This window comes from Leptodactylus fuscus, chromosome 8 (assembly GCF_031893055.1).
Source record: "Leptodactylus fuscus isolate aLepFus1 chromosome 8, aLepFus1.hap2, whole genome shotgun sequence".
Lineage (NCBI taxonomy): Eukaryota > Metazoa > Chordata > Amphibia > Anura > Leptodactylidae > Leptodactylus > Leptodactylus fuscus.
Window position 1 is genome coordinate 26,635,774 of NC_134272.1, and position 26,797 is coordinate 26,662,570.

At 42.5% G+C, this 26,797-nt stretch overlaps 1 protein-coding gene across 2 annotated transcripts in view; it reads right to left on the reverse strand.

The window, feature by feature from the left end:
- Positions 1–26,797, reverse strand: part of MAP2 (microtubule associated protein 2) — a 155,299-nt gene that overhangs the window by 109,154 nt on the left and 19,348 nt on the right. For both annotated transcript variants that reach the window (XM_075284931.1, XM_075284930.1), the window contains exon 2: positions 25,961–26,006. The gene's annotated coding sequence lies outside the window, so the exon portion shown is untranslated. The remainder of the gene's footprint in view (positions 1–25,960; positions 26,007–26,797) is intronic.

The window sequence follows — 26,797 nt, forward strand, 5'->3', positions numbered from 1 at the left end:
ACAGCTTTGGCTTGAAACGTCTATGCATGCGCAAGTCAGCTCTGCCATCAGGCCTCGGGCAGAGCCGACTGTGCATGCCTGCCTGGTATAAGCAGCCATTTTCTTGTGGCCACTTAACCCGCTTACTGTGTAAGCGGCCACAAGAAAATGTTCGCTTACACCAGGCGGGCATGCGCAGTTGGCTCTGCCCGAGGCCCGACAGCAGAGCTGACATGCGCATACGTAGAGGTTTCAAGCCAAGGCTGGATGAAGACACGTGAAGAGGCCATTACAGAAGAAGATGGAGGCGGCTCTGGAGAGTTCTCTCACAGCACTGGGGACGCCCCCAGTGCTGTTTGAACGCTGGAGCCCACCCCCAGTGCTGCGCAAGAACTAATTTGCATACCGAAGAAAACCAGGATTTCTACCGAACAGCGGCGTGGAGAAGACATCTAAAGGTAGGAGAAGAATAGCCTTTCTTAAGGCTATTCCGATGTGTTAGTCACAAAAAAAATGGATTTAATGATAGAATCCCTTTAATGACTTAGCTCCAGGATATCGCTGCCTATGGCCCTGACACTGCCGAAAGCATATTACTAAATGCTGTTAACAGAGCATAGACGAAGCTCAGGCAAGATGGCAGCCTCACAATTATGTACAAAAAAAAATATAACAAAAAATTCAAATAAAATAAAATAAAAAATTAGAAAATAGACAGATTTTAAAAAAAGTGATACATTTGGTTTTAATAAATACATTTTAAAAATGGTGATACATTCCTTTAAGCTTTTAATAGCTCGGAGTAACCTGACCACATCAGATCTGAAGGACGTAACTGCCATAGAAAACGGGAACGCAATGATTCCAGATGTAATATATGTTTGATACTATTCGGTGAGTAGGATTTTGCACCGGGCGCCACCACCCCAAATAATTATTCTAATAACTACCTGCCAAAAGCATCACCAGGCACCAACCCTCCGGCACACATGACATAAGTATTCTAAAAAGCAAACAGGGTAAAACAGCTTTCCAGATGATTCATACCGAAGGTGTAAATGGCGACACTTACCTAAACAGTCTTCTATGTAAGTGCGGGTTTTACTCAATGTAATGATCAGAAAATATTCTCGAGCTGCTAATACAGTAATTCCTTAAGATAATGGTAATATCATTACCTGCAGGATCATCCCAAGAATTAGATGCTGAGCTTTAAGGAATGTTAAATTCCCTTCTCTTCCTATACAAACCCAATCAATCATTCCCGGTGATCACTTGTGATCTGATGCTCCAGATATAGCTCTAGATTAACCGATACAAAGTGCTATGTGTAATAGGAATCAGACTTATTGATGTGATATGACAGAAGATCATGAAGATCATCATGAAGATGCCATCGAATTAGATGGGTCTATATAAGAGCATAATACACTGTCTACCAATAAGTATACGGACACCCATGCAAATGAAGATATCTGCGGTCGTGATGTACGTCACACCTTCCACCGTTACATAGGAAACAGCATTGGCATTAGTGCATTGGCATTAGTCGCATGCAAGATGCCATGAAATGCAAAGTTGTCAGAGGGGTAATTATGGGGTACCACAGAAATGGTTGATCCTTAAGGGACATAGCAAGCAAACTGAATTACCCAAAATCTACAGTGGCCTATGTGATTATGAAGTGGAAGGTGAACGGTGATTGTCGGAATGTGCCCTGAGTCGGCAGACCCCCGAAACTGGGAGATAGAGACCAACGAGTGCTGGTCAGAGAAACCGCACCCAACCGATGGCTCACATACACCAGGAGTGTCACCAGGCATCCGGGAGTATTGTGTCGCTCAATACCATCTGTAAGGAAGCATCTGCTGGGGTCTACCAACTACTGGATAGGAAGAAATGTTGTTTTTCTATTCTACTACAGGTGTCCAAATACTTATTGGTAGACAGTGTATGTGTTACTTGTATGGCTATTTGTTAATAGCTGACATTACTAATTCTATTACTACATTACTAATGCAGTCTCTAGAGAGAAATGTATGGCTCACTCTAGTGTCTTCTGGCTGATGGCTAGGGGTTTCTGAACTGGGCACAGTGGTTATCAGCCAATAACCAGGTTGGTTTCATTATAAAAATGGGCTGGTTGTGGCAAATTAAAAACTGCCCCCCCCCCCATCCACTATCAGTTTGTCTTTGAGGTATGGGAGGAAATCCACGCAAACACAGGGAGAACATACAAACGCCTTGCATATGTTGTCCTTGGCAGGATTCGAACCCAGGACTGCAAATCTACAGTACTAACCACTGATCTACCACATTGCCCAAAGAAATATGTTTTCATCTCACTTTTCAGGCAGTTACTTTCTCCTTATTAGGTCTGTTGCTAGCGACGGTGATCAAACAGCTAGCCGTGAATTAAAGGCACGGGCGGCGCATAGGGGACATACGGATGTCAACCATGTGCCGTCCGTGCACCGGCTGTCCTTGAATAGGAGTTATGGAAGCAAGGGACACAAAATAGGACAGGAATAGGACCTGTCCTATATTTTGCATCCCAGACTGTCAGCCCACATGGGCCCATAGAAATGAATGGTTAATGGGCAATTAGCATGTGCAAGAGGACTTAGACCTCGTTCACATCTGCGTCGGTAATCCGTTTGGGGGAGTCTGCATGGAGACCCTGAACGCACTACCAAACACATTGGCAAGTGGTTTGCAGTGAAAGCACATGGACCCCATAGACTATAAGTAGATTGTGAACTACTTTTCTGTCCGCATGTTCCGTGCGGACACCGTGTGGAAAGCACACGGACCCCATTATAGTCTATGGGGTCCATGTGCTTTCACTGTACACCGCTTGCCAATGCGTTCGGTAATCCGTTCAAGGGGTTCCCCATGAGGACTCCCCTGAACGGATGACTGACGCAGATGCGAACAAGGCCTTAGTCTATGATGACAGGAAGTTGATTAGAAAAGACACTGAAATAATTGCTGCTGTTACACACTGCTATTCCTTGCTTTTTTAACACTGCTAAGTTGTAGATAAGAAGCTGATAATACTCAGAGTGAGGCAATAAATCAATTAACCAGCCTGCAGGAGAATTCTGCTCAGCCCCTCCCTATTCCATAGAGTTGTATGTGGGAGGCTGAACATAATGCAAACAAAGCAGTCAGATTGGAGATAAGGAAACAGAAATCCTTAATAAGATACATTACAAAGTTTCTTATATTTGAATGCACCATTCATTGATGAAAAGTTGTTTCGAACAGGACGTACGCTCTACTGTTGCTTTTCCGAGCCTTCAAATATTACCTCCGCCTTTGTAGGTAGAGAAGCCAATAGTAAAAGCCTATTAATATCAATGTTTTCTCATAAAGACAATTGCAGTAGGTTTGTTTGCATTCCCACATAAACAAGGATATTATGTAAAAAGTCAGCATTGGTTCCTAGGTTCCCAGACAACGGCACACATACAAATAGCAATGAATAAAGGATTAATATAGTAGTGACACACAGAGCAGTTTCCTGATAGACAATACAGGAGTCTGCCCAAGCACAGCTGCCCCGGCTTCTATTACAACGTATTACCATGTGATAAGGTTGAAGCATTTTATTACTTGTCACAGTGATATATTTATTTAGGCACTTCCGAGGGGGAAATGCTGACACTACGGCTGTGATGCTCTCAGCCTTCACACTCTTCAGCCTCAGTGTATTAATCCTAAGAATCACTTGTACAGTATCTTGTAGAGAAAAGGATGGAACAGGCAAGGTTGAAAGAAGCCCCGAGGATTTCTGACTTTGTAATTACAGTAAGCGAAAACCAAGGCAAACCATAGCATCTTCCAGCAGATGTGATGAAATCAACAGAACGGCAAGTAAGTCTGGATTGCAGCTCACTCATGGCTTACCGAAGTAGACACCCGGGACATCTATCTGCCTCTACTTGTCACCAAAATTGAATTAAAATCCCAGATACATTTAGAAAGCTGTGTGCTTACATGGAGGGAAAGAGGACAAAACTCAATATAACGCTGGGCTATGCAGTTACAGTAGTGTTATGAATCCAGTTGTGTGTGGCGGAACAGTCTTTGGAACAGTTTCGAATCCCCTGTTTCCCCTCACACGGCCATAGAGATAAATTATGTGATGAAACGGTCTCTTCTTGTAGCCATGTCTAGGTAGACCTTAAAACCGTGGTGCAACCAGCCTGCCGTGACTTAAAAGCCCGGGCTGCACATGGGGGACGCAGGGATGTCCGCAGGTGCAACCCGTGCACGGGCTGTGCTTCTGTGGCTCCTTTTATTAAATGAATAGGAGCCACGGAAGAAGGGCCTCAAACTAGGACAGGAATAAGACCTTTCATGTCTGATATGACCCGGACAGCAAAAATCACAGTCGCATGTACGGGCCCATAGAAAAGAATGGGTTAGTGTGCTATCCGTGAAATACACTGACCCACACTGTGGTTCTTTGCAAGGGACCTAAGGACACATAGGACGATTCCAGTGCAGGATTTCAGTAGTGGACATCCCACAGGGAACATGACTGCAACAAAAATTGTCTGTTCTTTGCTGTGACTTTCAGCCGCAATAGTTAAATATTTAATTTTTAATATTTTTGCATTAATATTTAAAATTTGCAGAGTTTTAAAGATTTTTTCTAACCATCTTAGTGGTGACTGCCCGTTGCCTTGATCAGTTGCCATAAATACAGGAACTTTCTATGGTCTGGGACATGTCAGAAACCCAATCATGGCTTTCGTATTGTGGTTGGGTTGTCTTCTTGTCCATGTAGTGTCCCTGCCTGATAGTCCCTCTGGAGACTGGTGATCAGGGGCTCGCCATGTATTTTGACTCCACCTCTGCTCCATTCATGATTACCACCAAACAAATCAAAACTGTCTTTAGGTGAATCAATAAATAGCCAAAAATAGCATTAGAGAAAAGCATAATATACAGAAGATGACCTCCTTTACTTGTAAACTCTGTCGTTGACTATGGTAGTGACATTGGTGGACAACAATCCAATGAAGTTCCATATGAAATACAGGTCCTATATTAAAAATAGGCTAAGGCTAGGGTCACACATGTATTAGCTATTATTAGCTATGTCATTAAATTTCTCTCCATTTTGCACCAGCCATATTCAGGTTTGCCTTCTTGATTGGCAGTTTCCCCAATATCTGTCTTACCACCTTGTAATGGTAGCATGTACCTTGTCTAGTGAGGCTGAGCCCTCTTTTACCTTCCTGCAGACATCACTACCATCCTCTATATATTCACCTATAATGACATTTTTGCTTTAACTAGAGGCAGCCAAGTCTTTGATGTGCTAACAAGCAGCGCCGTGCGCGGTGGTCTGACACTTAGCCTGCATACTTATAGCTAATGTTCCACAATAACCTTTTTACTATTATAACCTGCCAATTAGACAGATAAAAGTATAAGAAGATAGAAGTCTGAACTTGGGGATCCCGACCATTATCAAGAATGAGATCCAATCTCCTTAGACAATAATGAAAGTATGCAAAAGTAAAGTAACTCTTTCCGTTGTCACTTAGTACAGTTGCTCAAATTGGTTCAAGTGGACTGGTTTCTTAAAGTAGCTCTTTTATAAATGTACTATTTTCTGTCCTACTAGAAAGGTATATGATGTAAATTGTTGTCAAGATAATATTCTTATGGGTGACTGTATTCATGAGTTATCCAGTCCCATCTGGTCCTGTATTGTGCCATGTGACCACTCTGAGTCTCCGAATGACTAGAGATGAGCAAACTGGATGACCAGACCCAAACCCAAGGATTTCGGGATTCATCACACATGGATCACTAGTATATTCTGGGGTCTGAAGACGAGACCCGGGTTAGGTTGGGTAAAATAATAAATATCTCACCTCTACTATTCTCTCTAGTTGTGTCCAGGCACTCCCTCAACATCCTCTTCTGGCCTCTTGGCTGATGTCATGTGCTCCAGTAGTCACAGGCCTCAGTGGTCACATGAGGGTGTACTGGCATTATAACACTTGTGGTAAAGCATCCCTGGGGAACACGGCATGCCAGCCAGGAGGCCAGAAGAAGGTAGAAATGGAGCGCCCAACGCCAGAGGTGGTGAGGCAATGTAGGTATAAATGTTTATTATTTTATGCTGCCTTTCCTGGTCTATTATACTCCAGGATCTGAAGATACCCCCAAAGTAATAGTAGCACTTCTGGTTCATGCCAAACAAGTTTGGCTCAAAAACTAGACAAGTGGGCGAACTAAATCTAGTGAGGTTCACCCAGCTCTACAGCTGACACAGACTCTTATTTATAGACAAGAACTCGGGTTTGTCTATTTATTCCTATTAGACTCACAGTCTTATAGGACTGAACAGGCAACAGACCGCCTGTCCATACATAAGATGCTGTGTCCGCTGGAGAGTTAGCCTGACAATCACATGACACATACGAGGACCAGAAGGGAGTGGAAACCTCATAAATACTCTCACCAGTACGATTACCTTCTCTACAATTTACTTACAGGCCAGAGAATAAATATTGTTGCGGGAGTGCTACTTTATGTCCATTTCTTGATCGTAACACTTCAAGATTTTTTAACCATTTGCTGTGTAGAACATATTCCGTTTCTGTATTATTGCAAAAACTGCAGACTGTTTGTTTAAATCCCATCACTCAGGATACCTTTTTTCCTGATTTATAGCCACAGTACGGTAGACACTGCAATGATGTCTAATTCCCGAAACCACTCGCCTCCTGCTTATTTACTTGTGTGTGCTGGGGCGACATGCTGCTGTGTAAGAATTAACAACAAAGCAGAATAATATTATTACCAAACTAATCCTATGTCACTGTAAGACTGTGGTCTAATGCGTTATTCCATAATCCCCAAGACCCAGTGGTTCCCTCCACTAACATTTGTTATGTGTAATTAAAAGGTTTATCTCAATATCCTTATCTGAAAGTATAGAATACTAATGTATTGAAAAGTGGAAGGGGTTATACGGCCGCCCCTGTATAATCTATGTATATTGTAGGTAACAGATTGTACTGAGGATTGTACATGCTAAAGTCAATAAAGATTCAAGGGGCCCAGAATACATAGCAATCCAAAAAACATCAAAAACACCAGTAAAAATATTATACACAGGACTACAAAGCCCCAATGGACTTAAGGACATCCATTATTTTATCCCTATGATACAATATATCTAATTGCATAGGGTTAAGTGATTTTTATTGTCCCTCTAACGTATAAGTGATGTTATTCCCTTTGGAATGCCCACCCCACCTTTTTGTCCTATTTGTTTGTTACTGTACCTCTGCACAAAGCAATGTCATGTATATGTATGCTATATGGCCACAAATGGTTGCCCGAATATGGACCTGTAAATTCGCTATTTGCCTAAATGGTGTCTCCAAATGACAAACCTGAAAAATAGGCAACTTTTTATTGTTTTATACCTCAGACATTTACCCTGCTAACATAAAAAATCTATTATTATAGCATATGGATTCAAGAAGACTGAATGAGTTCCAAACATGAAAGAAGCAATGCTCGTCTCAATGATCCCTACCACTTCCATTCCAAAGATTACCGGGTCCCATCTCTTCTTCCTGATCACATCTCAACACACAGGAAGTTCCACTCGCTCTTTGCAATCACTGGACAAGTACTAAGCTGGTCAATTCTGCAGCTAAGGCCCAGTTCACATCTGCGTTCAGTATTCAGTTCGGGGAGTCCGCATGGAGACCTCCGAATGGAATATTGAACGCATTGACATGCGGTGAGCTTATGAAAGCACACGGACCCCATAGACTGGGGCATAATACTGCGTGCAGGGGCCACTAGGGGATACAATAATGTGTGCAGGGGCCACTATGGGGCATAATACTGTGTGCAGAGGCCACTAGGAGATATAATAATGTGTGCAGGGGCAACTATGGGGGACAATACTGTGTGCAGGGGCCACTAGGGGATATAATAAGGTGTGCAAGGGCCATTATGGGGCATAATACTGTGTGCAGGGGCCACTATGGGGCATAATACTGTGTGCAGGGGCCACTATGGGGCATAATAGTGCGCGCAGGATTGTGGGAGGGGTCGATCAAGGTCTTCGGCGTCGGTCGGGGGGGCCCCATGTCAAAGGTTCGCCACGGGGCCCCAACACTCCTAGTTACGCCACTGCTAAGATTCTGTAAATGTACTGATCAGTGCATTCAGGGCCTAGTCATGGATTTTTATGAAAAAGTGTTTAGGATTTTCAAGTGTTAGGCCCCACTGTCACAAACCTAAAAATCTATATTTAACTGCAGTTACCATAGTGATGTATAGTCCTCTGCCAACTAGAATCCTGACATCTCTGCAGTCATAGGGCCATTATTATGCTCTTGTTACTGACTTAAAAAGTAATTTACGGTAAAATACTTAAATACTTGATGGACTTAGTGGTGGTGACTATTTTTAGTACCGGGCGCTGTCATTTTTTATCATTTTTTTGCAAAGTTGTGCACAACAATTTGTATTGCTTTGCAATCAATCTCAATTTAGTTTTTATATGGAGTTGCCAGTTAGATAAAATGGATTTGTGTTACCCAAGAGTGTAGCATTTATTGTGCCCTAAAGCTATCAGAAATTCTCAGAATGCAAAAAGGTGGGAATTTTTCCTCAATTTTTTTTTATATAAGTTAATAATTGATGTTTAGGTTTGTGTAAGTGAGGCCTAACTATTTTTCATGAAAATCCACAACAAGGCCTTGAATACACTGACTAGTACATTGGGCAGAATTCTAAGCTCTTTCCAGTTGGTGTTGCTTGGGCTGAGACTGGTTCTCACCATCTAGTATTTCTTTAAAAAGTGATATACAAGCGACGAGGCTGAGCGGTGAGGAACGCCCCCTCTCCTCCTGACAGTACTCGTCCATAAACTAGTACTGGGGGGAGCGTCCTCACCGCTCAACGTCATGGCTGGTGCGCCCCTTCACAGTATAGCGCTACACACAATACTATCAGGAGGGGCATTCCCAGTTACACTGTCAGGAACGCCCTTCTGACAGTGAAGAGGTATCAGTAATTGCACCAATATTGTCAGGATTCGGGGACACCACGGCCTTCCTGCTATGCGGCGCATGCCCCAGAGGCGTGTCAGAGACTCCTCTGGCTGTATTTAGTACATTAAGGGGTTAAGTTGTCTCCTTGGTGTCGGTTTGACTTGGTGTCCTATCTGTTATGGGTGGGGTTGTATCTCAGTTCCTATTTAAGTCCCCTCCCCCCATGTTCATGTGCCTGCTATAGCATTCAGTTTCTGTTTGCAAACTTCCAGGTTCTCTATAACCTTATCTGTTTACTTGCTACAGTCCTTTAGCTTTGCTTTCCCTTACCCTTCCTGTTCCATGCCTGTTTAGTTTCCTTGTTTATTTTTGTATTCTATTGCTTATAGCTATTGTTCTCTATTATCTGCCACTACTAGTAATACTCAGTTTGTTTCTTTTTTATATTTCAGCCCACTGTTAGGGTAACTATACAGAATCTATTGTAGGTTTCTAAGAGGGGCGTCCTTGTAAGGATGTTACTCTGAGGTTAGGGAACAGTTTCCCAATCTGTTCTTGCCCACGTTCCTGGATTTGTACCCAACCTCAACCAATCTAGGTCAGAGGTTGCAGGGACGTCGGGGACTCTCCTTGGCCACGGATTTCTGGGAGCTCCAGGTCAGTGTCTTACAGATATCTCCAGCCTCAGGGCACATAACGGGAATGCTGAATTCAGTGCACTGTCGGCTTTCTAGCGGTATATAAATCCGCATGTGCCCGGGGACATGAAAGATCCTCTTTAACATAAAATTTAATGCAAAAATTAAGTCATTTTCTGGCGACACATTGTCAGATTTCTTACATGCCAACACTTTTAAAAAGAGCCTTAACCATTACTTATGGATTGTAAAAACATTTCTTCCACGATTTACATGATTATATTTTACACCTAAAATAAAAAAAACCCCTACTATTACTAACCATGACCATAACAGTACAAAAACGGCTTTCCATGTTTAATCATCTACATTACCAGAATGCTCCGGCGCCTACAATGGGATCCAATCTAGTCCTGCACAAGTGGGTGTTTAACCTCCTGCGGAATCGCTACAATTTCCTATTCAGATGCTTAGGTGGTGTTTAACTACACTGAATAAATTATAGGAGCATATGGCACAACAGCAACACGTGGTAGAGAACAAGTGCATATGTTCATGGGATGAGTGCCAAAATTCACCACTTATACAGATCCCGGCTCATACCAAGTATGATGCTTGAGATCGTCTCTCGGCAGTAGACACAGCGCAAATATTCTATAGCTCTCCCACATATACGGGTACAGAGTTTATATAGGAATTGACATTCTGAGTCATTGTTCTGTAGAATTTTAAGGCTCTTACCCAAAGAGCATCAAATGACTCTGGAAATCCAAAGTGAGCTGCGGTTTACACTCTCTAGGACAGACTAGAATAGATTATTAGATTTGTTGCCCAGCATTATGACACATTATTCTTCATAAAACCACCAAAAGTTGACATGAATCAGAATAATGATGGAGCTGGTGGGTCCCATGAGGGAGATCAGACAGAGGTCAATCATATGCAGGATTCCAGGGGTTGGACGCTCACTGATCAGGATGTGCCATAAAATACAATGATGGGAATACCCTTGTGGTGTATTGAGATTTCAAGGTGTGCAAAGATGGTGGAACCTTCAATGACTCTCTGTCACATCCATACAAACCATGGTAGAGCCACAACTATCAATCAACCAAAAAATGTAATGATCTGGACGTATGGGACCCAAAAGCCATCATGTTATGATATCTGTCAAGGCTGCATTTTTTATACACTTTTTCCATATCCAGTATGCTTTTGGAATGATATCCTGATCCACGCAAGGCAAATATATGGAAATGGAAATAAGTCTATGGCTCCATTGGCATATATGGCATATTGTGAAATTTTCCTTTCAACATTACCTAAACTTGACCAGGAATCTGTTCCTTTTGGAATAGAAATACTAATTTGGCAATTAAATCCACATAATGATTAAATAGACTTTTTAACCGAGTCATGCATGATGTTAAGGATGCTGCCCTCTAGAGGGCGGCGTACAGAGTGCACTGTTCTCCTAATTACATCCTGGAGAATAGATTTGCATATTTTTTTACCCAGAATCCCTAGCGGAGCAGGAATGACTTGTAAGTCTCTGTGCTGCCTATGTAGGCAAACACTCTCCCTAATGTGTACGATTATCCCCTGACCCTAAACTTGACCATGTGAGGCTGACCTAACATATCTTATTGACTGAGGCCCTATTCACATAGGTGCACTTTTCTCTCTGTATGTTTCCTGTGGAAACCACATGGACCTATGGGGTCCACTGGTTTCCTTAGATAGCTTTTTGTGTGGATAGGTTTCCATTCGGGTGTCCCCAAGTGAATTCCCCGAATGGAAACCAGAATGCGGATGTGAATAGGACCTGAGACTTGTCTAGGGGTGGCCATACACCTTCAATAGTTGTCTGCTGGACACTTGTTTGGCTATGCCTTCAGACTCTGCCATACAAATACATTCTCAGTTTAGTCATGCATTCTGTAATTTCAATGGGACAGTAGTGTTTATCGGACAATTTTGGCAGTGACTTATCTTCCATGAGTACAAGGATGTGGCAATGCAATTGCTTCTCCATTTGCATGCCTCCATATGCATAAGATAGTCATCCAGTCCCACCAGAATCAGCGGGCTTGGCCGACCTTACCCTTATGTGTATGGCCACCTGTAAGCAGAAAATGCCTTTATATAGCTATGGGAGCAGCAGAAGTTATGTGTCAGAGAAGCAGAATTCTGACTCCTATAAAGAAATATTATTAAATGTATCACAATAACTGATCATCTTCCGTATGGTGGTTGCTTTCTTCATATTTTCATTATTGAGGTAATAGAAAATTAAATTAGTTCAGCATTAACTAGACATGACAATGGGCTGTCGTCCAATGGACTGAAAGATGGAGATTTTTGCTGTTTGAAGCATAATTTTATATGCTGAATCAAACCATATCACAAAATAGCTGCAAAGTAGAGTCGAAGGGAGAAAGGGAAGAACTGCAGAAACTGCAAACCCAAGTACAATGTAAAATCGAACAGTATACAGTAGTGGCTAAATGGAGTCAAGAAATTTTACTAAAGGGGTTGTGTGTATCCCCCATTCTGAATGAAACAGTGGTAATATTCATCGCTCCATTTATCTGACATTGATGGAGATAGCAGTCGGGTTAAGACTGGCTCATGAAACAGAACCTTAATAAATTGGCCGATGTATTCAATAAAAAGTCATGGAACTTGAATAGGAGCTGAGCTGCAGTAACCTGGATCTGCCACTACATAGTATACGGCGCTGTCTGCTGCTAACAGCGGATCAGCGGGGGTGCTGAGAGTTGGACCTCCACCAGTCTGATACTGAAATGTTCCTTTTATTAAAGTTTTTCAAAACATGATTACAGGGTAAAGAGATGTGACATGTACATAAGGCAGTAAGACCTCATTCAAGAAGAGTTACATTACTTAGCAATGCCACCAAATAGGTATACAGGTCTCTATCCATGTGGCATCTCCAGCACACATCAGGTGTAGAGAGGTAATAAATATGTGCCTGTTAGTGCTGTATACCACCTTGTCAACTATTTATTTGAATTTGCTCTGAACGTGAGTACACTTTAATGGGCTGTTTGATAGATGGTAAAAAAAAGGAAAAGAAGTATCACCTGTTCTAATCTTTTCTCTCCCTTTATGATCCATACCTGGTTTTGGCTTTAAAGTTGTTGTCCAATCTCAAGGATCCTGTCATGGCGTCCCATGTGTTCCAGTTCACAGATCCTACAGAAAAATAGCTCTTTAACCACTTCATCACCAGATCATTTTCCCCGGTTTATGGTCAGACACATTTTCAGGTTTTTTTTAGTACATAGGTTTTAAAGACTATAACGTTTTTTTAAATATCATAAAATGCTAAACTGCATCATGGCAGCTCCCATAGCAGTATACAGAGCGCTCATTGAATGCCGCGTGTAAAGTGATTCAGAAGACAAAAACTGTTCCTGCCATCTTTTGGAGGACTCCAGCTTCCTACTCCTGACGCTGCACCATCTGGCAGAGATAAATAGCCACTGCCCGGACGAATAAAGTCAATAGGCGGTCATAAAGCTTCTAGGCTAAGGCCCCATGTAGCGGGCGGGCCGCAACAAAGAAGCGCGGGAGGAAAAAAACACGGCGGCAACGCATCACGTTTTTTTCTTGCAGTGCTTGACTTTCTGCTTCCATTATACCCATAGGGAAACAGCCAGCATTTCCATAGGTAGAATTGATAGGCTCCTTCATAATGAGATGTGTCCATACACAATCTAATACTCTCAGCATTGACAATGTAAAGCCCCTTGATGAATGGTCAGTGTGTTATCCGGGTTTTTCCTGTATAGTACACTGACCCATTCATTTCTATGGGCCGGTACACATGACTGTGAATGGCATGGTCCTATTCCTGTCCAATTTTGCAGCCCTATTCCATAAATGAAAGGGACCGCGGAAGCAAGGCCAATGCACGGGTGGCACACAGGTGACATCCGTGTGTTGCCACTGCACCGCCCATGCCATTCATTAACGCCCGTGTGCAACCAGCTTAAGATTGTGTGGAGACACGCTACCTACTGGTACCATCCAGCTGTCAATTTATTCATTACTTTCTAGATCAGATTACAAAGGAACAGAAAAATGCAGAATTCTAAGAAAATATGCTCTAAAATTTTGATAGGAAATTATAAAACAGACATGTCAGGTGAGGTGCCAGACGTCAGTATGGATACTGGCAAATAATATTAAAAAAAAACCCTTGTGTATAACAGCAAAGCAGAAAACACTAGACAGAGCCAAAGACCTTCGCTAAAACAATAAAGCAAGCTCTCATTACAAAACATCAATATGTCAATTCTGAATTAGTTCAACACAAAGCAATTCATTATCCCAAGTCAAGGCAAATTACAGAGTAAGGCTGCGCATCGTCATGTGTCGGAAGGCTGTAGTGATGGCCCTGAGATTTCCTTATTGCAGTTTGAAACTTTGAAGGATCTTGCTTCTTTGATATGGATATTCATCATGGAATTTTCTGGTTTCATCCCATCAGTGGTGTCCAACAGTGAACATTAGACACCATGCTTGAACTGTCTAGTGGTGCAGATGCAGTTTTGTCCTGTTACTACCATATCAAAGGAGAGTTGGCTTAAAAAAGATGCATCATGTTCTACCCAGTATCCTACAGGAAAACCCAAAAACCCCTATAAACAACACTGACTCATATGGGAATTTACAAACAGATTGCAATTCGCGTTAGGTAATATCAAAATCCGTTCTTAAATGGCCAACTCTCCTCCATCTGTGGATGGGCTCATCTTCTGATCCCAATGTGCTCTTCATAAGTATAGGTCCCTAGGCTGGCCATACACATTAGATACCTATTGGCCAAATGCTTTTTAGTGGGCAATTGTACCTCCTTAATGTGACCACCTGTCAAAATTCAGAATAACCACCTTTGGCAGAGCGGACCGCTGCGAGACGTGCAGGAACAGAGGGGATGTTATGATGATGTTAAGTCATGCCGACTCCAGTGCTGGGCCAGCTGCGCTAGGTTACGTGGTTGAGCATCCATGGCGCGAACAACTCTATCGAGATTATCCCACAGATTCTCGATTGGGTTCAAGTCTGGGGAATTTGCTGGCCAAGGGAGTACGGTAAACTCATCCTGGTGCTCCTCGAACCACGCACGTACACTGTGAGCTTTATGACACGTCGCATTGTCCTGCTGGTAGATGCCATCATCCTGAGGAAAAACATTTTGCATGTAGGGGTGAACATGGTCCGCAAGGATAGATGCATACTTGTGTTGATCCATCGTGCCTTCCACAATGATGAGTGCACCCAGATGGCTGATGACACGTGCCTTCTGCGATTGGTGATTTAATGTTGACATCAAAAGTAGCGGTGGTCACATTAATAGGACTGGACTGTGTATGTGCTAGCATGAATGTATTCTCAGCAGGAGGAGGGAAGTAAGATCTCCCTTGACAAAAAAAAGGATGAAACATGCTGAAATATGAACTGTCTGCTCCTTATACTGTATACCGACAAAGAATAGTTGGGAGACCCCTATAGACGTTAGATGATCCCGCAGACATATATCTAATGCGTACAATAGATACTAATAGCTAATATTGTTCCTGGGCTCTAGTGCCATGTATGAGGATAAGAACATGTGGATATTCGGTGTTGCATTATTCACAATGGTAATGTGATTTTTAAAAAAGACATAGAAGAGGAAATGAAAGGGTAAAATAGGCTTAGCATGCTTGCATCCAAATTACCTCCCTTCCAGTTTCCATGGAGCCGGTTACCGTGCCTTAGCTGACTCGCACAACCTAAAAGCTCCCTAGGAAAAAGAGGCGGGGGGGGGGGGGGGTGGGGGGCGTCGCGCAAGGAGTCCCAAGAAGCCGAGCGAAAACCTCGTTGTAAAAACATGATTTTTAACAAGAGACAAGTTAACCAATTTCCTTACACAAATAAAAGTAACTCTACAAGGAAGAACTCCAGACGACAGCTATGTCTTGCCAGGGCTTGCTTTATAATTGTCTTATAATTGGAGTAAGCGGCCATGACAGTAACATAGTAAATCCTTTATATGGATATTTTTATATCAAAGCATCAGCTACTCATCGCAGGTCTGGTTTTTTCCTTGGATCTCTCTTATGGCAGTCACCTGTTAGTCCTCCAAGGAATGTAATCTTGCCGATAGGTTATACTGTTATTCTTGAGGAGCCCCTACGCACCCTTTTGTTCTCTAGTCAACGGCAACATCTGGTGTGAGAGTGGAAGGAATGCGGCACATGGCAGTTGTTTGGAGACGGCCATGCCCCCTTATGATGAGATAACATTCCTGGTGGTAACACGCCATGCCAATTTTTTTTGATATGGGTATGAAAATGTGCCAACCACACCCTTTTTTGTGACACATCAGAACATAACTTGCCCAGAGAGGACTTTTCCAATTTGGGAGAATTGCCAACTCTCCAGGACTTTGGATGGTGATCCTACCAGAAATGATGTGACAGTGGGAAAGTACGAGTAACAACTATGTGCTCATTTATTTACAGGGAGATTATAAGAGGAATGACAGAGTTCTTAGACATTTGCTACAACGTGGTTACGCAATGGGGAATGTAAGTTTTTCCAAAAACAAACACGACAGGAGAACTGACAGGTCCTCCAAAAAGCTGCAAGCTGAAGAGCTAAGAAAGCCTAAATCCCCTAAACCCAATAGTTTGTTCCCGATCCGTGAACCATGGGTGATCGATTACACACAGACCATGCTGGGGGCTGTCGGCGCCTTCGCGAGATAACCACACAGTCAGTTTTATCATATCATGATAGAGGATTATCATGCTTAGGATTATGAGATATATCATATGGCTTGTAGATGCCTACAGTTTGTAATGTCACGCCATTCTCGGGTTTTTTGGGGGGTGGGGGGATATGGTATCTTTGCATAAAAGTATGTAGACAATAGGTCAGAATTGCCAATTGCTTATAAAAGGCTTATTTGAGGGTAAATGTTCACTAACCTCTCCCCATTCCTGCCCACGTTGTGGTTGACCCAACTCACTTCCCACCCATTTCTTGGCAGCTATTTCCTAGAAACATTCCTTCGAGTAGAGAATACGGTGTTTCTTGGATGTTCTACTTGGGTTTACTAATATCATTTATACACATAAGTATTTGACCCCTTGCTGATGTTGTAAGTTTGAGCGCTCAAAACATCCCATTCATTTCAATGGGTCGTTATGGGCGTATAACGCGCGTAATTTTGTGCACGCAATTTTGCGGCCACAAAATTATGCACGCAAACTTACACACTTTATACGCCCGTAACGACCCATTGAAATGAATGGGATCTGTTTTGAGCGCTCACATTCTGACATGTGTATAGTGCCAGAATGTGCACCCGTAAACTCCGTGTGAACTGGCCCTCAGGGTATGTTAATTTTAACAGTGAGAGATAGAATATCCAAAATAAAATCTAAAAAAAATCACATTGTATAAATTTTATAAATTTATTTGCATTTTGCAGAGAGGAATGAGTATTTGATCCCTCTGGCAAACAAGATGAGACAAAAATTGAGCTCTTTGGCATTAACTCAACTCACCATGTTTGGAGGAAGAGAAATGCTGCCTATGACCCAAAGAACACCGTCCCCACTGTAAAGCAAGGAGGTGGAATCATGTTTTGGAGAGTTTCTCTGCTAAGGGCACAGGACTACCTTACCACATTAATGGGAGAATGGATGGAGCCATGTACTGTAAAATTCTGGGTGACAACCTTCTTCCCTCCACCAGGACGTTAAAAATGGGTCATGGCTGGGTCTTCCAGCAGGACAATGACCCAGAACATACAGCCAAGGCAACAAAGGAGCGGCTCAAAAAGAAGCACATTAAGGTCATGGAGTGGTCTATCCAGTCTCCAGACCTTAATCCCATAGAAAACTTATGGAGGGAGATGAAGCTCCGAGTTCCCAAACAGATTCAAAATATTAATGATTTAGAGATGATCTGCAGAGAGGATTGGACCAAAATTTCTCCTGACATGTGCGCAAACCTCATCATCAACTGCAAGAAATGTCAGGTCATTGTGTGCGCCAACAATGGTTTTGCCACCAAGTATTAACTCTTATTTGCCAGAGGGATCAAATACTTATTTCTCTATGTAAAATGCAAATACATAGAAATATAAAGTGCCCAGACAAATTCCTGCGATCATCTAGACATACCTGCTCAGAAAAAAATAGGTTACAATGCAGCCATATACGTTTTTGGCAGGTGTTGTTATGTGCGAATAACCCTGAGGCGTGTCTGGCGAAAAATATTTACAGAATGAAGGAGTGGGATTTACAAGGTGTATACAAACTATACATACACTACAAAAGCTAAGGTGACATATCTGTCTGCAATGCTCCATTTAAGAGAACCTCGCCCCGTTTCTTAGCTTTCTCAAAAACAGCTCCACCCTCTGGCTGGTGACATAACCACGCTTTATGACATAATAAATGCTTGGTGCAATGTGTCACAAAAAAAATTAACCCTGTTGTAAATGCAAAGACTAGAAGCTATGATAAAATATGCGAGGGAGGGAATTTCTCAGACTAAAATTTGCGTAAAAATTTTGCAACATTTTGCACCACTCCTAAGTAAACATGATTGGCGCTCTAGCTGCCAAATTCATCAAGCCTTGTGCGCCATTTAATAAATTTAGCATCATGGCTGGATTTTGTATGACATTTCTAAAAACTAAACATAACCAAAAGATTTATTTTAATTCCCCCAAATAAGATTTATCTCTTTTTGCGGTTTTTCATTTCTTAACTCCAATAAATGAACTTTAAAGCCACAAAACAGTGTTTAAAGTTTGGAAAAGAAATAATGAGCACAAAAGATGATCTTTCCATTCGACTAATGATTTGCTGCTTTTACCTTTTTTCTTTTAATAAATATGTTTGCATCCTCATTAATTGCATTCCAGCGAGCCCCTAGGTACCTGTGTTTTCAGCACAGCCGGCGAGATATTTACGAGAGCACAGTAGGAAAACCGACTCAGCAAGATTCACATCATCTTTCAAGTATTGCATACTGTCTCTGATGAGAGCTCAAACAAGGTTTAGCTCAGAATTAGAGTGCCCGAGTATATATAAGAAGATGCCAGGCAATGAAGATGCCACCCTGTGCTTATTTATTCATTTCCCTTTTCTGGCAGTCTTAGAGGTATTGGTATCATGTACATTTGGCAGGGGCTTTGCATAGAACATTATGACTGAGGGTTGTATTTTCAGTGGCATAACTAGGAATGGCGGGGCCTCGTGGTGAACTTTTGACATTCTCCCCCCCTGGAAACCCTGACCAATCGACCCCACCCCCATACTGGCCCCTGTGCACAGTATTATTCCCTATAGTTGCCCCTGCACACAGTATTATGTACCTTAGTAAGCCCTGCACACAGTATGATGCCCCATAATGGCCCCTGCACACAATAAGATGCCCCATAATGGCCCCTGCACACAGTAAGATGCCCCATAATGGCCCCTGCACACAGTAAGATGCCCCATAATGGCCCCTGCACACAGGATGAGCAATGTCATGTTAGCTTTTGATTGTTACCTGGGTACCTTTTGTGGAGTCCAGATATCTGTGCAAGACATACCAGGGAATCCCTTAGACTAAACTAGCAGGTTTGGTAAGTGGTGTAACTAGGAATGGTGGGGTCCTGTGCCAAACTTTTGTCTTTTCAGACCGCAGAGTATAATAATCGGAGACTCAGAGGAGGATACAAACATAAAAAACACTGTTACTTACCTCTCCTGGGCTCCGATGCACTCCCAGCTGATGTCGGCCATCTTCAATGATGGATGGGATGTTACTTGAGCTGGGCGTGCGACACATAATTATGCAAGCCCCAGCCCACGTGACGCCTGGAACATCACCAAGTAGGCCTGAATCCTTCTGAAGCCGGGAAAGGTAAGTGACAGTGGTGTTTATGTTCTTTCACCTCCCCTGGTCCTTTGATCATTATACTCCAGGGTCTGAAAAGATCCCCCAAGAGTAATAATAGTGCTTGTTGGGTTCGTAGGCCCGCGGCCTTACTTACCAATCTATGCTCCTGCTCACAGCCACCTCCGCAGAAGGGGAAGAGCCAGTGGGTGTGAGCAGGAGCCAGGATCGGTAAGTAAATAAGGACCGTTACCTGCTGGAGTTATTCTAGCAGATAAAGGCCTATTTAAAAAAAAAATCTGCATTGGTAGCGGCTGCCGCTGCCCCCCCCCCCCCCCTTAGTGTCTCGGGCCTAGTCGCAGTCACTATCATGGCTGCCCTAGTAGTTACACCCCTGTGTATTTTTATTCAGGACAAGGAAGATCTATGGATAGATTTTACAATGTCTGAAAACTTGCATATAAGAAATGTAATTTCAGCCTCATAAAATCTAAAATCCCAGTATTTGTAAGCGATATTATATTATAGATTTGCTATGAATATTGTTCTCTAATTTATCATGCAAATAACTCACTTTGCTAATATAATCTGAAGCAGTAGAAAAGCAATATACTGTACAAGGTCTGGACCATTGATATTCATTAGATTTGGATCACTGACCCCGGTGTATGAATACCCGCTGTTATTCACATAAACTGCTATTCAGGCATTGGTTACTGCATTGAAGAGACCTGATAAACTAGTCTAATGTTCTCCTTAAACACAATTTTACAATATACCTGCATATATTATCTACATAAAAAGTTGATTAATCTAAATACATTGTTACTTACAGTATCGTCTATAGATATTTGGTTGCAGAATGTGTTATAACCTGAAGATGCATTCACAATTCTACTGGTAGTTATTGGAAACAGTCAACGAATGTGCAGACAGATCCATCTTTAACAGCTTTAGTCCCCATACTCAGTCTGGAAAATCTGGTCAATTCGTCAACCAGATTTGACAATCCAAACCCAGTCAGAAGATGGCATTACTTGCATTATAGCAATCTATGATGGTGGGAGTCCCTGTCTACTCACTGCTGTAATGTCCGCACTATACAGTAAAGGATAATAGAGCTGCGGCCAGGTAGGGATTCCTTGCATTATAGATCGTTACAATATAAAGAGTCCCATCCAGGAACTTGAGGGGGTACAGAGGGTGCAGTCACACCAGGGCCCCGGAGCCTTAGGGGGCCCATAAAACACTGGCATCAGTATTGAGATTGCAGCTTCCATTTGGCCCATAAACCAAGGAACCTAGATTACCCTAACCACACTAAGGTGGATTAAACTCCTTAGCACCCGTAACCATCACTATCAAGAATTCACTGTAGGGATGAGGTAGGGGACCATGGACAAAATATTGCACCGGGCCCACAAGACTTTAGTTGTGCCACTGGTCCCATCTGCTGACAGGGTTCAGTCTGAGAATGATAGCCAATATACGGGACAGATTCTCCAGTTTAGATTGGGGAAACTCTTCCTGTTATTTATTGGAAACAGTCAACAAATTTGTTGACAGATACAACTTAACAGCTTTAGACTCCATGCACATGGAACAATATGGGCTAGAAAATCTGGTCTTAACCCAGTCAGGAGTAAGGACTTGCATTATAGAGATCACAATGATGCCAGGAGTCCCATCCCCTGACTGAGAAATCTGACTGATGGACTTACAGTACCAAGGGGAACATTAGCTCTGAATCCTGCTGGATGATGAAAGTATCTCTGCTTGTCTTCCATCCTGACCTAGAAGACAGGCTGCAGGTATGTAATGGCCCCCACCAAATATTTAAACATTCTAACAAAGCTATATCGGTAAATGTCAGATCAAATAAAGAGTCCTCTAAATGGTCAACTAGAAGGTCCAAATGAAACGTGTTAGCAAACGGGGCAAGTTACTTTAGTGGCATGTTGTCTTTTACGTCTACCATTTGGTAGTTCGGAACCAGTGAGTGCTGCTGTATATGAAGTGTTGAATCACACCAACATATTCCAAAGCACTTTACAGATACGATCATCACGCACAATCGGGATCACAATCTAAATTCCCTATCAGTACATCATTAGAGTATAGGAGGAAACCCATGCAATTGTGGGGAGAATATATAGGGACCCCAATACTGCAAGGCAATAGTGCTAACCACTGAGCCACCTTGCTGCTCAGGTTAGGTGGATGCTGCTGGGGCAGAAACTAACAGCTTTGCCCCATTGGAAATGCTCACCTCTATGGGTTAATTCATACAAACTTACAGAAATCTATACATAGTCTGTACCAGCAGCATAACTACCTGGGTAGCAGTGGTAGCAGCTGCCACAGGGCCTGGAACATCATGGGGCCCGGTGGCAGACACTGTAGGTTTTTTTTTTTTTTTTTTAATAGGCTGTTACCTGCTGGAGTAACTTCAGCAGGTAATGGGCCCTATTTACTTACCGATCCTGGCTCCTGCTCACGGCCGCAGGCGCCTTCCCTTTTGCAGCTGTAATCAGGAGTGGGGATAGGTAAGTGAGGCCACGGGCCCGTGAACCCCACATACACTATCAGTATACTCAGGGGTTCTTTTCAGACCCCCCGAGTATAATGATTGGAGGCTCAGAGGAGGTGAGGGAACATAAGAAAGACTGGTACTTACCTCTCCTGGCTCCGGAAGGCTTTAGGCTTAGTTGGTGATTTCCCAGACGTCACGTGGGTCGGGCTTGCGTCTTTATGCATCACGATGCAAGCCCCAGCTCAAGTGATGTCTCTTTCATCATTGAAGATGGCCAACATCAGCAGGAAGTGTGCTGGAGCCCAGGAAAGGTAAGTAACAGTGTTTTCTATGTTTCTATCCTCCCCTGGGTCTCCGATTATTATATTCTAGGGGGAGAAAGTGCATGTCAAAAGTTGCCATGGGGCCCCGCCATTCCTAGTTACACCACTGGTCTGTACATACCCCAACTCAATGAGGAGGGCAAATCACAGTCAAAGGGGTACAATGCTGAACAAAGTGTTTTTGTCCTGCTTTTGGCTACTGGTTGGAGTTTCAGCACCCAGACCCAAAACAATCTAAACTTCTGACATGCAACTATAACTCAGTCACAAGCATTAAAACGGTCACAATGCCAACATAGTATATAATTAGCAAGTAACTGAAATTCTCTGTTGAATAATAAAAGATAAAAATACATTTAAATACGGGTATATTAAATATATACAGTATTTGTGTGTGTGTCACTGTGGACTAGAAACCATTCATTTGCTTGGTATCAAATCACTGTAACCCTACAGCCATCAGATTACTCACCTTGCCATAGCAAAGCATGTAAATGGTCCTATGATTAAAACATCTATAAATAACCAATATAATAGTCTAACATCATGTATAATGTGAAACAGACTCACATGCGGGTTCAGTCCCCGCTACGAAATGAATTATCATGATAGAAGGTGAGTGAATAGAATTAATCTCTTTGGGAAATAAGAAGACAGAATCAAGTTCCATACACTGCTAGACACTCTATAGGTACAAGACTGGGATCAAAGTGAATTCACCGAGACAAGTAATCAATTCTGGCAGAAAGTAGCCACAAAGACACTTCAGTCTCATCAGGACAAGCGGTAGACAGCGCCGTAATGAGATCCTATCGGAAAGTCATAGATACACATCAGCTCAGCACAATGTTTCCTACTATTTACTGGCAGAACAGATACAGACTGCGGATGCAATAAATGGTTTGGAAAAACCCTTTACATAGAATATACCTGGAATTCAATGACCATTTTCTTCTACATACATGTACATACTTTCTGTACCGTAGCTTCATGTCAAATTGTCATGTCACATCACCCGAATTATTTAGAAATATAAGAATCTTGAGAGTTCTTCTTGCCTACTTTACGGACCACCCAATCTGGGTAAGGACATACTCAGGCTCTTGGGTCCATTGTTCATATAGATGACATAGTATGACATCATGGTGGCTTTATACTTTGGAGAAAGTAGGAAGGAAAAAAGCCTGCAATGTCTTCATCAGAATCCTGAGGTAGGGCTTTGGTTGGAAATGATGGGTAGGAGATCTATATGATGGAGCTCTTTATTATATGGGGTGGGTTATTTACTCTCATTCAATATACTTTCCCTTTCAGGCTGTATTCACACTGCATTCTCTGCAAAATATTTCCTATAAAAATTCGGTGAGCATTTTGTCTGTAGGTACGGCAGCAAAAAACCTGAGGCATTTTTTGCTGTAGTTTTTGTGGCAGGTGATCATCCTACTCAATAGGATTGATCAAATTGTGGTCACAGTCTGCACCTTCAGTGGAGAGTCTGATGATGAAGCCATTGCAAGAAAGGGCAGAACTCAATAGAGGCGTTTTTAGATCAGATTTTGAGGGGAAGACCGCCTCAAAATCAGCTCGAAAATCGCAGTGTTTCTTCAAGATTATTATATTAGTGTTACTGGGACCCATTCTCAACCTCTCAAGATTGGGATGCAGCTGTGGTCCCAAAGTTAGTGTAACGGTAGGGTCCCAACCTGTATCTTCAGCTCAATGATGGACCTCACATAAGCAATTGCAAGATTATCTTGCAATTGGTTGTGTGAGATCCATCACTGAACCATTCTCAACCTCATTACTGAATAAGACCCCCTGAAATATGTCTTCACTCCTGGCTAACCTCCAATGCCATCTTTGGCTCTAAGAACCTTGGTGTTGGGACAGGTAAATCCTTCTAGAATTCTTGCCCAGTGCTATGATTTGGCTCAGATATGGTCACTACTTTACAAAGCATCCTGAAGCACAGAGAAATTAGTTTTCCTTCCTCACTATAAAAGTCAGGTTTTGCTGTTTCTGGGGAATCTCTGATCATGGCTTAAGGGACCCCCGGGAATCCTGCTTGGGAAACACCCACAGTAATGACATATATACCTGTCATGACTGACTTTGATGAAATCGATGAGGAAGGTCACAGCATGTGTGGAATGCATAATTCAGATCGCTGAGGTTTATTATGCGAGGTTTAGGAGGTTATTACAGTATATAGAACAACATTATTAGGTTGTCCTATGGAAAGATCAACAGTATAAGATCTGCGAGGGTTCTACACCCAGAACCTCCACAGATCTGCCGAACGGGAACAGTGCAGCTTTAGTATTTATATGCCAGGGGTTGTACAGCTAGACTTCAGTGGAGCATTGCTGCAGTATTGAAAGCCCCCACTAGGGTTTGTATGGTGAGTGAGCAGTGTGGCTTCCGACTTGTAAACATTAACAGGAACTGGCTGTCCCCAGACACCACAACTGTGGGGATCCTGGGTGTCGGACCCTCAAATATCTAATATTGATAACCTATCCGAAAAATAGGTAATCAATATTAAAAACTGGACAGCCCCTTTAAGATTTATCAGTCCAAACTCACCATACCCTAAAGAAAAGTGGCAGAAGAGCTCAGCTGCATATTGGGTGTTTAGACTCCAAAATTTCCTATTGAGCCTATAAACTGCTCCAAGAACCGAACATAGACTATGGGATACAGCACTTAGAGGTCTTGTCCCCTTTGCTTTAGCAATCAGTAGGGTTCTCAACAGCCGCACCCTCACTAATCAAAAGGCCTGGTTCACATCTGCGTTCGGTGTTCTGTTCCTGAACGGAATACCAAATGCATTGACAAACAGTGAGCAATGAAAGCACACGGACCCCATAGACTATAATGGGGTCCGTGTGTTTTTCACACACTGTCCGCATGAGTCATGAACTACTTTCATCTTCGCATGACTCGTCCCGAGACCTTGCGGAAAACACACGGACCCCATTATAGTCTATGGGGTCCATGCGCTTTCATTGCTCACCGCTTGGTATTTAGTTTGGGGGGGGGTCCCCAAGTAGACTCCCCGAACGGAATACCGAACACAGATGTGAACTAGGCCTAATGGGTCACCATGAAATGACAAAAAAAATTTGGAACGTTTGGTTACAATTTAACTTTACAGTCTTATGGAAAATGGTTTATGAATATTTTTTCCGGTAGGGTAAGCCCAACTATGTTGGTTGAAGTTGTTCTACCAGCCGGTGAACAACTCCAACAACTTTGTAGATAATTTTAGATGGTAAAATGAGTGAGCGGCACAAATATGCACACGGGCACGCCATCACCCAGTTATTGTGCCCTTCAAAAACAAACACAGACTTAATAATTGTTTTTAAGACCAGGGTGCAGCTGGAAATGACACAGTGCTAATCGTTTCATCTGCATGATTTTCACCTAATGAATGCATTAAATTGACCTAATTTTTCTTGGTCTCCCTCTGTATATGTAGTATAACAATAGAAACATTCTCAGAGAGCTTACCAGTGTTCAGCCCGGCATCCAGCACTGAGACCAGCAGGAGAGTTATCTGAAACCAGAGAGTAAACAATGCATTCATTATTCACACATCAGATACACAGAACAATTTCTCCTTTTGTATTTAGGGAAGCGATTGATACCTCTGGGACATAAAGGGTACAAAACCATAATGATGCGAAAGAACAAATTCAACACAGTACTAATCTCAGTAAGCCCCAATTAAAAATGATTAGATGAAAACAATCCATGGCCAAGTCTACAGAAATATTTTCTAGTTGTCGGCCGTTATGTAATGAGATGTAACCTTGACATAGACGTTGTCTTCCGTCTGACGTTCAAGTAGGAAGATGCAGATGACATCATAAATCAGGAAGTTCCTAAAATTTGCAGGTTACTTTGGTCCTTCTGAATAGTTAATTGAAAGCTCTTCTATTAAAGCTGAGTATACACGTTAGATTTTGTGTGGTTGTAATGTGGCCAATTTGTCAATGGTGATCTCGTTGTATGAAAGATCCCACCATCAACAGTAACAACTAAACTGCAGTGAGTCTGCTCAAACAGGCTGCCAAAAAGTCTTATTTTCTGCCATTAACTGGCCAAAAAGTTCCAACATGGTTGTTCTTGGTACCATTGGTCAAAATTGACTTGGTCTAATATAGAGGGCAATCTTGAGGAGTGTTTCAGACAGCCATGTAAGGGCCCATACACATGATGTAATGTGGCGCTCATTCTGACACGTAAACACGTGACAGAGTCATCGCTTCAAAACAGAATCCCATTGATTTCAATGGGTTCCATTTAACGTGTGTAACACATTGACATCAATGGGTTAAAAAGCCT